General features: G+C 41.8%; 1 protein-coding gene across 5 annotated transcripts in view; it reads right to left on the reverse strand.

The window, feature by feature from the left end:
• ESRRB (estrogen related receptor beta) overlaps nucleotides 1-12,472 on the reverse strand; it is a 176,894-nt gene that overhangs the window by 59,506 nt on the left and 104,916 nt on the right. The window lies entirely within an intron of this gene.

Consider the following 12,472-nt stretch of genomic DNA (forward strand, 5'->3'; position numbering starts at 1 on the left):
TGAGAAAAGCACATGAGAAAAGTAAAGGGGAGATATCAATTAGGCTAGATAAAGAGTAAAGTCAGGACAAACAAAATCAGGAAAGCAAAGAAGAAAATATGGGTGCAGTTTTAAGGCAAGAGATGTTAAGAAACATAAGGGATTTTACAAATATAATCAGATAGAAAAGAAAAGCCAGAGAAACTATGGCCGTGCTGCTCAAAGGAAGTGTGTTATTCTCAGCAGTTTAATAGATGGTGCAGCCGCTCAACATCTGCTTTGCTTCAGTCTTCATACAAAAAAGAAAATCCACAACCTGTGAGCACACAACTAATGATATTAACATAAACAAAGAGAGGGAAGGCTGGCAGATAATAATAAGTAAAGAGTATGTCAGAGAATTTTTGACAAATTTGAATGAATTTTAGTCCACAAGGCCTGACTGAATTCAGCCCACAGTGCTGAAGAAGTTAGCTGGAGAAGTCTTAGAGTTGCTGGCAGTGTCAGCAAAGTAAAAAATGACAAGCAAGGTCACAGAGAATGGAAGAAGGGCTAATATGGTGCCCAATTTTAGCAGGGGGAAAAGAGAGATTCCAGGTAGTTATAGACTGGTGTGTTTGGCTTCAATAATGGTAGAGCTAAGAACAAATCATGGCCAAACTAAGTTGATTTACTTCTTTGACAGGGTAACTCAATGAGGTAGGTAAGGGAAATGTGGTAGACAGAACATATCTGGACTTCAGTATGGGTTTTGATAGTCTCACACACCATTCTGAAAAGTAAACTGGAGAAATGTGGACCAGATAGAATTACTATGAGGTGGTGGGGGATACACAATTGGTTGGATAACTGCAAGCAGAGTACCTAGGAATGGATCGATATCAGACTGGCAGGAGGTCTCAAGTGGGGTTCTACAAGGGTCTGTTCTGGGCCCTTGGATACATGGATAGAGAGAAAACCAAGCAAAAATGCAGATGAGAAAACTGGGAAGGGGGCTGTAAACCCTTTGAAAGATAGGATTATAATTCAAAGAGATCTTTATAAATTAAAGAACTGAGATATAGACAACAAAAGGAAGTTCAACAAAGACAAATGTAAAATGCTACAAATGAAGAAAACTCTAGTACATAAAATACAGAATGGAGGATAGCAGTACTACTGAGAAGGATCTGGTAGAATGAAACTCAGTATCAGAGCACTGTGATGCTGTCACAAAAAAAAAGCAACTGTAGTGCTGGGTTGTATTACCAGAAGCATTGTATATGAAAGACAGAAGGTGACAATACCACCCCATTCGGTACTTGTAAGACACAAGCTGCAGTGTTGTGGCTATTTTTCTGACTGCATTATAAGGATCTTACCTAGGTGTACATGTGAAAGGTTCTGGTGTGATGGTCTCAGGACTCCATTCAAGCAGATCCATCAGGTACCTGACTAGATCTCTTACACATACACCATGACCCAGAGGCTCAACAGTTGCCTACTCTGTACTGCAGGGGATCCACAAGAAAACAAAAAAGGATAAAGGGGATGAAATGCAAGCTGTATGAGGAAAAGGTGAAGAAACTAGGTATGATTAAGAGGGAGATACGATAGCAGTTTTCCAGTATTTGAAAAACTGCCATGAAGACGACAGAGAGAAAGTGTCCTCCCTTGCCGCCAATAGCAGGACATGAGGTGATGGGATTTAAACTACAGCAAAGCAGATTTAGATCAAATCTCAGGGAAAATTCCTAGGTGTGAGACCAGCAGGATAGTAGAACAAGCTACCTTGGGCAATTGTGGAATTCACTCCACTGGCAGTCTTCACAAGGAGGCCAGATAGGTATCTACCCTGGATGATTTATGAATAGCGCATCGTACAAAAGCACATTGTCCAGGCAGAGAAATAGACTAAATGACCCTTGAGGTTCTTCCCAACCATAGGATTCTTTAGCACCACAGACAGACAAAGGGACTGATGCTGTACCTCAAGGCAAGCCCCCCAAGATTGCACTGGGGATTATGAAAAAGATCTGACAGGGATCTGAGCTGAATTTCCAAATTTAGTCTGGTGAATTAGAATCCCTGTCTCCATCTTGAGAAGTCAAGAAATCACACACTCAATGAGGAACAGAAGGTGGCAGATTACATTATGATTTGAGAAAAGGATACTGAAAATGGGTAAGTTTAAGGTCTGGGAGAATTTGAGTCAAACAGAAATGAAATTCAAATGGGCTGAAGAACCCAATAGTGTACTGAGAAACACTGCACCAAGTTTCTCAGTTGGTACTGTCACAGCCTTGGAAAAGCCTATCCCACATGTGAGTCATTTAAGATCCATGCTCAGCTTGCTGCCATGCATAATCTAATAGCATTTTTCAATTATATAAATCCTAACTCTATTTGAAGGAACAGAGCTGTGATGGCTAGGGGTAGTTATAGGAGCATTAACTAGTGTGAATTCCCCCACAGTGATATGATATAGGAAAATGCATTGCATCCCCTCTGGCTGAGATTCAGGAATATTTCAGGAAGTGCCTTCCATTTTATTTCCATATTGAGGTTTCCTTTTTCAAAAATGGTTTGTAACCAAGTTTCACGAAGGTAAGCCCATCTCTTGGCCTGGCACAAGCCAGACAGGAAAAGAAGCCATGGCTCTCAACACTCAAGCTTTTTTTATTTATTTTTTAAATATTTTGAATAGTGGATTTGGTGTAGGACTGACAGCCCAGAACACTGGATCTAGAACAGGCTGGGTGCAAAGAGCAGAAGGTTGGGTTTTCCTATTATTCTCCTATTGATGTGCCTGGTTCTGACCTAGAGGAGCAAGAGAGGAGTTTTGTCTCCATGGCCTGGTTCAGTCCTCTAACTGAATGCCATATACAGATCCCTGTACTAGTGGTTTTTCAGATGCTGTCACCAGTTCCTTAGAATGTAGACTGGGGTCTCCCTAAGCCTTTTCTCATGGGTCAGTGAGTTAACAACAGAATGTAATAAATAATGACTAAGGCTTACTGGGCAAGCCAGATCTGGATTGGTGATCGAAAGGTAAAAGGCTCCATGTCTCAACAAGAAATTGAACTGGCAGTCAGAATACCGTAGCTTACTGTTGGACCTCTATTTTTATTTTATATGCTTTGTCACAATTTGCACAACCCACCACCTCCCAGTGTTAGCACAGTGCTGGGGCCCCCAGAAACTCTGCACACTGAGAAAAGCTTGACAAAGTTGAACTTAGAGTCATAGAGAGAGTCACAGAGTCATAGAGAAGTAGAGCTGGGACTCCAGAGGTCTAGTCCAACCCCTGCCTGAGGCAGGACCGTCCCTATCCAAACCAACCCATACAACCATAATCTAAACTCTACATAAGACTACCCTCAACCCTGACACAACAAAGACTTACACCCTAACCTGCCACAGGTGAAGCAGAGAAATCACAGCAGCCAATGTCCTGCTTCTATAAGATGTTGTAAATATATGCTCAAGAGGTCCCAGGTAGAGGGCCACACCCCCCACTACAGAAGAAGGCAAAAAACCCTGAAGTCCATACCAATCTAAGCACGAGGTAAAATTCTTTCCTGACCTCAAATATGACCGTAAGCAGTGGAGACCCTCTAGCCAAGAACCTCTGGCTTTGCTCCTAGCAGGAAAATTGGCCCACCTCAACTGAAGTCCTCAGCCTTAGCTGTAGCCTATACCAAATGCCTCTCGGGAAGCTTAAAAACATCATGACACAGAGCAAAAAAGCGTGTGGGGAGGGGAATGCAGGGAGCAACTGGTCCAACCTCTTCTTGAAAAACTCTAGTGATGGAGAGTCTACAACTTCCCTAGGCAGCCTATTCCACTGCCTCACTGTTCTAACAGTAAAGAAGTTTTTCTGGATAGCCAATCTAAAATTTACTTTGCTGCAACTTTAAACCATTGGTCCACATACTTCTCTCCACAGCAAGAAAGGAAAGGTGCTTTCCCTCTTCTTTATGGCAGCCCTTCAAGTATTTGAAGACTACTATCATGTCGCCTCTTAAGCAGCTTTTCCACAAGCTGAACATGCCTAGCTCCCTCAGCTAGTCTTCTATTGAGTCTGATCTACCAAGACTCCCAAGTCCTTTTCCATGCAGCTGCCATCCAGCCAGGTGTCCCTCAGTTTGTATTTGTGTTTTTGATTATTCCTCCCAAGGTATAGCATCTTGCATTTTTCTGCATTGACCTTCAGCCTGTTAGCAATAACCCAACTTTCCAATCTGTCAAGATCCTTCTGAATTGTTCTCACATACTCCAGTATGTTTACAATGCTTCCCAGTTTCATGTCATCTGCGAACTGTCTCAAGAAACTTTCTATGCCAGTATCCAAAATAGTTAATAAATGCATAGAACAGCATTGGGCCCAGGACAGACCCTGTGGAATTCCACTCAAATCCTCCTGCCACTCTGCTATTAGTATTAAGCTGGTTATTTACTTGTAGTAGTTTTATCCAGCCCATGTTTCTCCAATTTATTTATGTGAATAACTTTACACAATTTCAACAGGTTATGAGAAACTTTCCACCGGTTCCATGAAAACACCTGATAAAGAACTGTCTTTGAGTGGTACCATTTGTGGTTGTTTTTAAATGGACCCAAGGCAGCAACAGCAAAATGCACAAAGTGAGGTAAAAATTGAAAACAGCTCACCTAAGCAACATTTTGAGCCAAACAGCAGCCAAACACTTCTGTCTTTCCTACAAAAAGTTTGATGTGAACAGGAGCCATTTTGCTTGGCTCTAGTTACCTTATTAGGAATATAAAAGGCAAGAGACCTGATCCAATTCTCCTCTGAGCTGGCACAGGAAGCTCCGTTACTATTTCTGTGCCCATGTAACAGGCTTAGAGGTTCTAAACATTTCATTCTTTTCACCTTTCCTCACCATAGGTCATTCCCTCTAATCCCTTTAGCATCTTTGTTGCCCTTTTCTGGATTCTCTCCAATTTCCCTATGTCTTTCTTATAGTGAGAAGCCCAGAAATACATGCAGATCCTCAAGCACTATCACACCAAAGCTGTATGGAGCGGGACTTCTCTCTTTCCTATATCAATCATATATATCTATATCTATATATAGGCACACATGCATATAAGTGTATACACACACAAATGTCATTTCATAACCACTATCCCCACCCGTTTTTTTTTCTGATCATAACTGCTCCCATTAAATACAATACCTCATTTGGGGATTTTCCTCATCCCATGGGGGGTGTTTAAATCACACTTTACTAATTTCTGCTCATCTTGCCAAACTCCTCTAACTCTCCCCCCTCCCCACCACTCTTTTTCCTCCATTTTTAACATTTGCAGCTTGGAGACTACTGTGATTATTACAGCTGCACTTTTTACATACTCCTTCAAGTCATTGGTGAAGATTTAAAAGAAAAAGCAGACCTACTGTTGACCCCCTGGACACACACACCCAGAGGGATAAAGAACCTCTCTTGCCCCTCTGTTTACACACTGTCAGCTACTCTGCGATCCATTTCACAGGATTTGTATCCAAACCAATTTGATCTAATTTCCCTAATAAGATCTTGCATGGATCTATGTCAAAAGCCTGAATACAGTTCAAAGAGTCTATCTACTGCATATCCTTTGCCCACTAATTATCTAATTGTATCAAGAAAGACTATTGTCTGCTGCTCTCTCCTTTCATAAACCTATTGCTGTTTATTGCTTGTGATGTTGTTACCCTTAATGTGCCCAATCCTGCCCTTAGACATAGATTTATAAATCCCATTGATTTCAGACAGAGGAGAATGGCAGCAGACAAAAACAGAATTTGGCTCTAGACACTTGCGGATTTTACTCATTAATAGTTGTTGTATTATCTTGCTAGGTGACTTAGGTTAATGGGATGGCACTTGCAAGCTTTTTCAGCTCTTTATTAGCTTCTCTCCTGCCTTTCATCCTTCCTCTTTTCTATGCAATGCCTGGGCTGCCTATAGCTCAACACACTCTTAGGAACATCAGAAATATTAAGTGCTGGAAGAGCCACTGGAATAACAGCACTAGAGAAAGAAAAAAGATTGTCTTTATAAAAATAAGGTAGCAAACACTGTCTTGTAAGATGCCTTTAATTAAGTTTTCTAATACAAAAATAATAAAGAACAGCACAAAGTTGGACATGTTTAGATAAACCTCCTATGCCTATTTCTACAGCATGTTACTAGTGATGTCTTCTGTAGGGAATCCTCATTTTTCCTACCTTCCCCTTCTTCACACACATTGCTGCTGAGTCCCAGAGTTCTGGCTGTAGGAAGCCAATGTCTGCTAACCTCTAGTAGTGCTCTTACTCGTACCAAAGAATCCATCCTCTCTCAGCACAATCTTTTACATTGGAGTACGGCAGCTGGTACAAGAGCTGATTTTATGCCAGACAGGGGGTCCCTTCCACCAGAGAGATTCTCTGCTGGATATATACAGGCAGAAGCTAGTCACTTTATGACACCTTAGCAGCCAAAAATGGTGAGAGCAATACCAAGAACCTTGCCCTGTTGCTCCTTCCAGGAACACTTTATGTCAAAGGAGTGGGAAATTAGAGGCAAAGGTAAACAATGCTGATACCTTCATCTGGGAACAGTAGTATTTCATCATTGGCACCAGACTATAAACTTCCTGCAGTTAAAGCAAGCAAGGTTATTGGAGGTTATGCCCTTTATGGGCCAGACCTGGCACTAGTGTCTTGTGCCCAAATCATGTACAAACTCACACACTGTTGTTGGGATTTCTAAGAGGCAAAATATGGTTAAAATGAACACACACTAAACAATTTCCCCCTGAGCAACAGCAAATATTCAGGAGAGAAGAAAGAGAAGTTGTTGAACATACAGTCCCTTCTCAGGTGGGCAATGGGTATCACAGTTATTACCTACTTGCAAAATCTTCTCTTCTGGATACTCAGAGCGTTCCAAAGAGTCCAAAGGGGACTTTCTGGTAGCTCTTACTGGAGAACCTAGATTCCAAACTGTATGAAATCTTGATGCTTTTAATCATTCTACCATAACATTTGAACCCCCTGCAGGCAACATGACACAGGGGGTTTTTCATGGTTTGTTACAAGTTCTGCTGGCAAATATCTACGAGGCCTCCATTATATTTCTAATTACCTCAAAATACCAGTTTGTGACACAAATGGCATATTCAACAACACATTTTAATGCTCAGCCAGGAAAACCTGAAGAAATTTTAATTCTCACAAGCACTACTGATTAAACAGGGTCTGCAGTGGTATATTTGAGATATGCAAAGAGGGAATATTTTTCCTCTACCTTAAAAGGAGGCAAAAAAAATTATTGGGTCATAATCTTAGTTTATGTACAGTGATAAGTTTGGATGTTTTGACTGTTCTTCAAAGCCACTTTAGTAGAATATAACAGAGGTTAAAAAAAAAGCTAATGAAATTTGTAGATGATGCTAGTCTGGGAGGAGATGCAAAGATTCTCAGGGATAAGGAAATAATCCAAGGGGAGTTAAAGGGATTGAAAACATGAACACAAAATCAACTCAAAATGAGATTTCACCCTACAATTGCAGTAAATACATTAAGGAAATGTAAACTGAACCCCAGAAATAAGTATGCTTGAGAGAAAAGAAGGGATGGGGGAGTAGAACCAACAACAAATCAGACAGGAGTTTAAAATGTCACATGGATGCAACAGTGGCCAGTGTATTTTGGTCTGCATTTGCAAAGGACTCATGCCATGGAGCCGTATGGTAAGAGACAAGCTGTCATCTAGGCAGACCCTATCTGGCAGCTTCCACCACCAAGGACAGCCCAGATGTGCAGCTGCCTCCTGTAACTCATGGCACTTCACAGGAACTGTTGAGTTACAGCGATCCCCCTGACCCAACAGACATTCACTGTTGGGTCCAGGGGGCTGGAGGATCAAGCTCTAGTTTGGAACAGCTGTGTAGCTGCAACCTCTCTTGCCTAGCTCCCCCACACAGCTCAAGTGGTGTCTTCAGGATGGTGAGGGAAGGGAGAAAGCTCCATTTGGGGTTTGCCCAGCCTGCGCTGGAGGGTGGGGCAGGTGAATTAGAGCTCCCCCACTTCAGGGGGGCTCCAATCCATTTGCCCCACCCTCCAGCGCAGGCTGGGCAAACCCCAGATAGAACTCCCTCCCCTCCCTTCTCCCCCTCCCATCCTGAACACAGCACCAGGGATGGGGTGGTTTGATGCAGTCCAGCCCTCCTCTCGGCATGTACTGACAGAAGTTGATGAAGGCACTCCACTTTGAAGCACCTTCCTCTGAATCCTCATGTAATGAGTGTTGATTGTTGCATTATCAGGCACTTTTAAAGCACCTGCAGCTGTGTTCTTCTGTCAGGGCATAGTTATAGAGCATTTCAGGAGGCCAAATGCATGACAAGATGTAGCTTCTGGAAGCAACCCTAGTCTCCATTCACCCAGGATCTGTCAACAAGGAACATGTCACTTAAAGGGAAGATGCACCTAAAGTAATTCATGATCAGCTACCTACTCAGTTTGAGACCTGAATGCTGCTCCACCAGGATGGAGAATGTCTTTATCACAACACCATCTCCTGATAAAGTTGGTGTCTCTTTTTAGGGTAAAGTCTGTACCCCAAGGACACCAAGAACTACCCTTGAAACCTTGCCTTGCTGAACCTGCCATAGACCATGTGAGTTAGCTCATCCCAAGACCATCCTGTTGGGATTCATACACACTGTGCAGGGAAAACTTCAGTTCTGCATAGCAGCAGGAAGGTGTTTCTGGTTTATAAGCAGGCAGCACAAAGCACTGCTGGAAGGGAGGGAAGGGGTCATGACTATGAAGTTCCTGCTTTTCCAACAAGTAGGATTTTGATTCTTTTTTATCTATAGGATTTTGTGTATAGTGTTTTAGTGTCCAAGAATCTCAACATTAATTCAAGCTCTTTTTTGGCCTAAATTATAGGTGCTGTTTCTAAGAGCTCTTCTTAGCTTCCCAGAAACACTTCCTTTTGGATTGCATTTCTGTTTGACAGGTCTTTTGCACTTCTTCTCGAGAGCAGAGCAAATCTCAGTGTTTTCAGCTTGAAGGACATTTGTATTTGAATAGTTTTTTCTTTTATTCACACAAACTACATTTCAGTTTGGGGCTCAAAAAAAACATTTAGTTAAAGAGTGCTGAATTTGCCCAGAATTGGGGTGAAAAGCCATCAAGCACTGCACAACTTCAATTCACAGCCACAAGCTAACTGAAATTTGAGGCCCAGATTCACAAATCTGCATTAGGCTGTAACGAAGTGCAAAGTATCCGAGTTGTGTTATAAAATGTCCATACAGTACCAATGCAACCCACAGTATTTTTCTGCTGTTTCTTTCTTTGCTGATGATCTGTATCTGGTTTCTTTAGTACAAATACACTACATCCAGCTTGCCCATGTAATTTTTGGCTTTGTATTTTCTTGTGGGGGGGGGAGAAAACTCAGGAGTCAGGAAGCTGAAGGAGTTAGACTGAAACTGAAAATAAATGAACCAGCCAGTGAAACCAAAAGCTCCACAGCCTGGGAAGCCTGTCTCAAGACCCATCTCCAAGGGGCAGTCCCACTGGTGGCCTGAGGAGAACTGGGTTATATTAGGTCTATTGATGTGGGATGTTGGCTGAAACCCAGTTCTTTCACACAAATCGAAGAAATTGATTCGTTTCATGGAAGGGGTGGTAGAGGCTCACAGCCAGGCTCCCTGGTGAGTTTGGGAGATGGGAGATGCTCAAATTCAGGCTTTTGCACTTGTCTGAAACCCAGGAAACGTTTTATCCCTTTGAGCCATTGTATAACCAAGTCCCAGCTACACATCAATAGACCTGCTGTAAGCCAGGTCTGATCATATGATAAAAGTTGCCCCCATGTGCTGGCTTTAAAAATAAAATACTTCTTGTTATGGATGTACGGAGATGTTATGGATGCCCTGCTAGCCTCCATCCTTCTCCTTCTCCTCAAAATTTCTCTGCAAGAAGACTTACACAAATGAAGAGGGAATTAATACAGAGCAGTGACATATGTCAGTTCACTCTCATTAACAGGTCAGCTTCCAGTGGTACTTTGCCCTCTGATGCACTGCAAGCATTTCCTCCAAAGTGAATTGCGTTATCATTTGGACTAATGTTTTTAACAAAGAGCTGCTGGTAAAATCTTAAACATGAAGATAAGGACTGAACCACCAATTATCATTTATCCCCAAATTCTTACCTAGCATTCTATTTTTCACATCTCCAGTCTGACTGCACTTTAGTCTACCAGTTCTACATCTGCAAATCTGTCCCCTGCTGAAATTTTAAGTCACCCTTCAGCTCTTCTGTGTCCTGCAACTTGGGATCTCTTTTTCTTTGTAGTATTTACACAAAAAAACTTCACCTTCTTAATCTCCTTCAGATGATACAGAAAGGCAAGTCTTGAAATGACCTAGGTAGAATAGACTGCTTCAGACACCACTTCAGATACAGAATGCAGCTCCAGCTTCTCCTAAGGGCAAAGAAAGGCAACCTAAAGCACCTTGCCTAAGGTTCCACCATTTTAGCGACCCACTCTGTTCTTTCAGTGCTGGCATCCTTCATTCTCTTTCGAGTCATCTGAAAACCATTAGTAAGAAAATCTCTACTTCTCAATTGTGCAGTCTAGCCCAGCCTCCTTGTACCTCCTTGTGGCATAGATTCACTTTCCGATTTCCATGGAAAGCATCTGCTTTCAACTGGCCCTACAATACAGAGAGGTGATATTAGCGGAGTGAGAGAGGAATTACTGGAGTCCATGAGGTATTTGGGGAGGGAGTCATGATGAATGAAGTAGGAATGAACTGACAGAGAATTCTGGCATGTCAAACCAGAAACAAAGATAAAAAGCCACTAGTATAGTAACTGAGTATATGTCAGTGAAAACTGGATTCTGGTTTATTCAGAGCTGGAAACCCATTCTCTGACCTCACTGCACCCAAGATTCTCACCATTTGGTCTGTCACTCTATTTCTTTTTGTTTTCTTTCTTAGTTTTCCTTTATTCCAGGTCCCAAACTCCAGTGCAGGAGTAGCAGATCACCTCCGTTTCCTTCCCTCCAGTACCCACCAGGTAGGACTATCTGTCCCAGAAACCACCCCAGGCTCTTGGAGAAATCTATAATTAAGGAGCTCATCATTAGAAAGATCAGTCAAAACCAGACTGATCCTGGAAATCTGATTCAAAGTGCATCCCACACAAATTACAGCATGGAAAATAATGATGAGTAATTAGTGCTTTTCCATCAGGCCTTTCTACCCCTAATTTTCTTGGAAGCATTAATAAGGCTAACAGGGTGCAAAAGTAGGGTGATGGTGTGAGATTGGACATAAGGCTTGACATGATCTGGATGCCACAAAACATCTAAGCTCTTGGCTGAACAGTATGTGGAATAAGGATCATAGTAGCAAGGGTGCTATGAATGAAGTGCAAGTCTGGTGCTAAATTTAGGTTTAAGCTATTTAAGCTACAGCTTAGGGCCTCACAATACGAGGGGCCTCTAACTAAGAAAAAAACAGGACATTTTAATTCTAATATGACAAATTTTATACACACATATATACACACACACACATATATACACACACACACATATATATATATGGTTCCACAGTTGTTATTATTCATATTGAGTTAATAAATTTGTGCAGAAACAATAATTCATCTTAAAAATTACATGAAAATCCATTTTCATGGGTTCTGTGGATTATTTTTTATGGTATGGGACCTCTTAAACTGGACATAGTTTAAGGCCTCAGCATGTCATAATCCAGCACTAAGTAAATCCCAATGAGTTGTGTGGGGTGGAAGAAAAATGAATGCTTCAGAGCAGGACTAAAGTACAGCAGCACAGATATGTTGTGAATCTAGGACTAATATATAAAGGGAAGGAAGCTCCAGATCAAGACTGAGCTCCACTGGAAGACTTGGGTGAAGTACACTTGTGAGGCACTGGCCAGCCATAGGCCCCACTCTCTACCTGATTAATGGAGACAAATTAAAAAGGAGTTAAGTGAACACAGAATATCTTTACCCACTGTACTTATCGATCCCTATTACAACTAATTTGCTTACATGTACCAAACACCTCTGTAACATCTGGGAGTATTTTTAGCCATGAATCTCTATGATTTCAAGTTCAGTTTTGCACAAGTTTTAAAAAGTTTTGTTCAGTATTTAGCACTGCACTTAAAACACATTTTACAGAGTAGCATTAGAACTTGACTCCAATTCTAGCCTGGGCTTTGAACCTTAATGTTAAAGCCATACCATTCTTTATTTTCCAGCCTCCTCTCACTTCTCCCTCATACTGACAAAAGTTTCCACCCTACCCAGGCTCTGCCTCAGCTCATCTCTTGAGTCAGATAGGTAGAGAGCTAACACAGAGTTCCAGATAATAATAAACTGTTTTTTGATTAGGCAATTTATAATGGACCAAGCACAGACCTCACACACTCTCCTCTGCATACCCATAAAAGTGGTAGAGGT

This window comes from Gavialis gangeticus, unplaced genomic scaffold, assembly GCF_001723915.1.
Source record: "Gavialis gangeticus isolate Ggan-Ray unplaced genomic scaffold, GavGan_comp1, whole genome shotgun sequence".
Classification (NCBI taxonomy): Eukaryota; Metazoa; Chordata; order Crocodylia; family Gavialidae; genus Gavialis; species Gavialis gangeticus.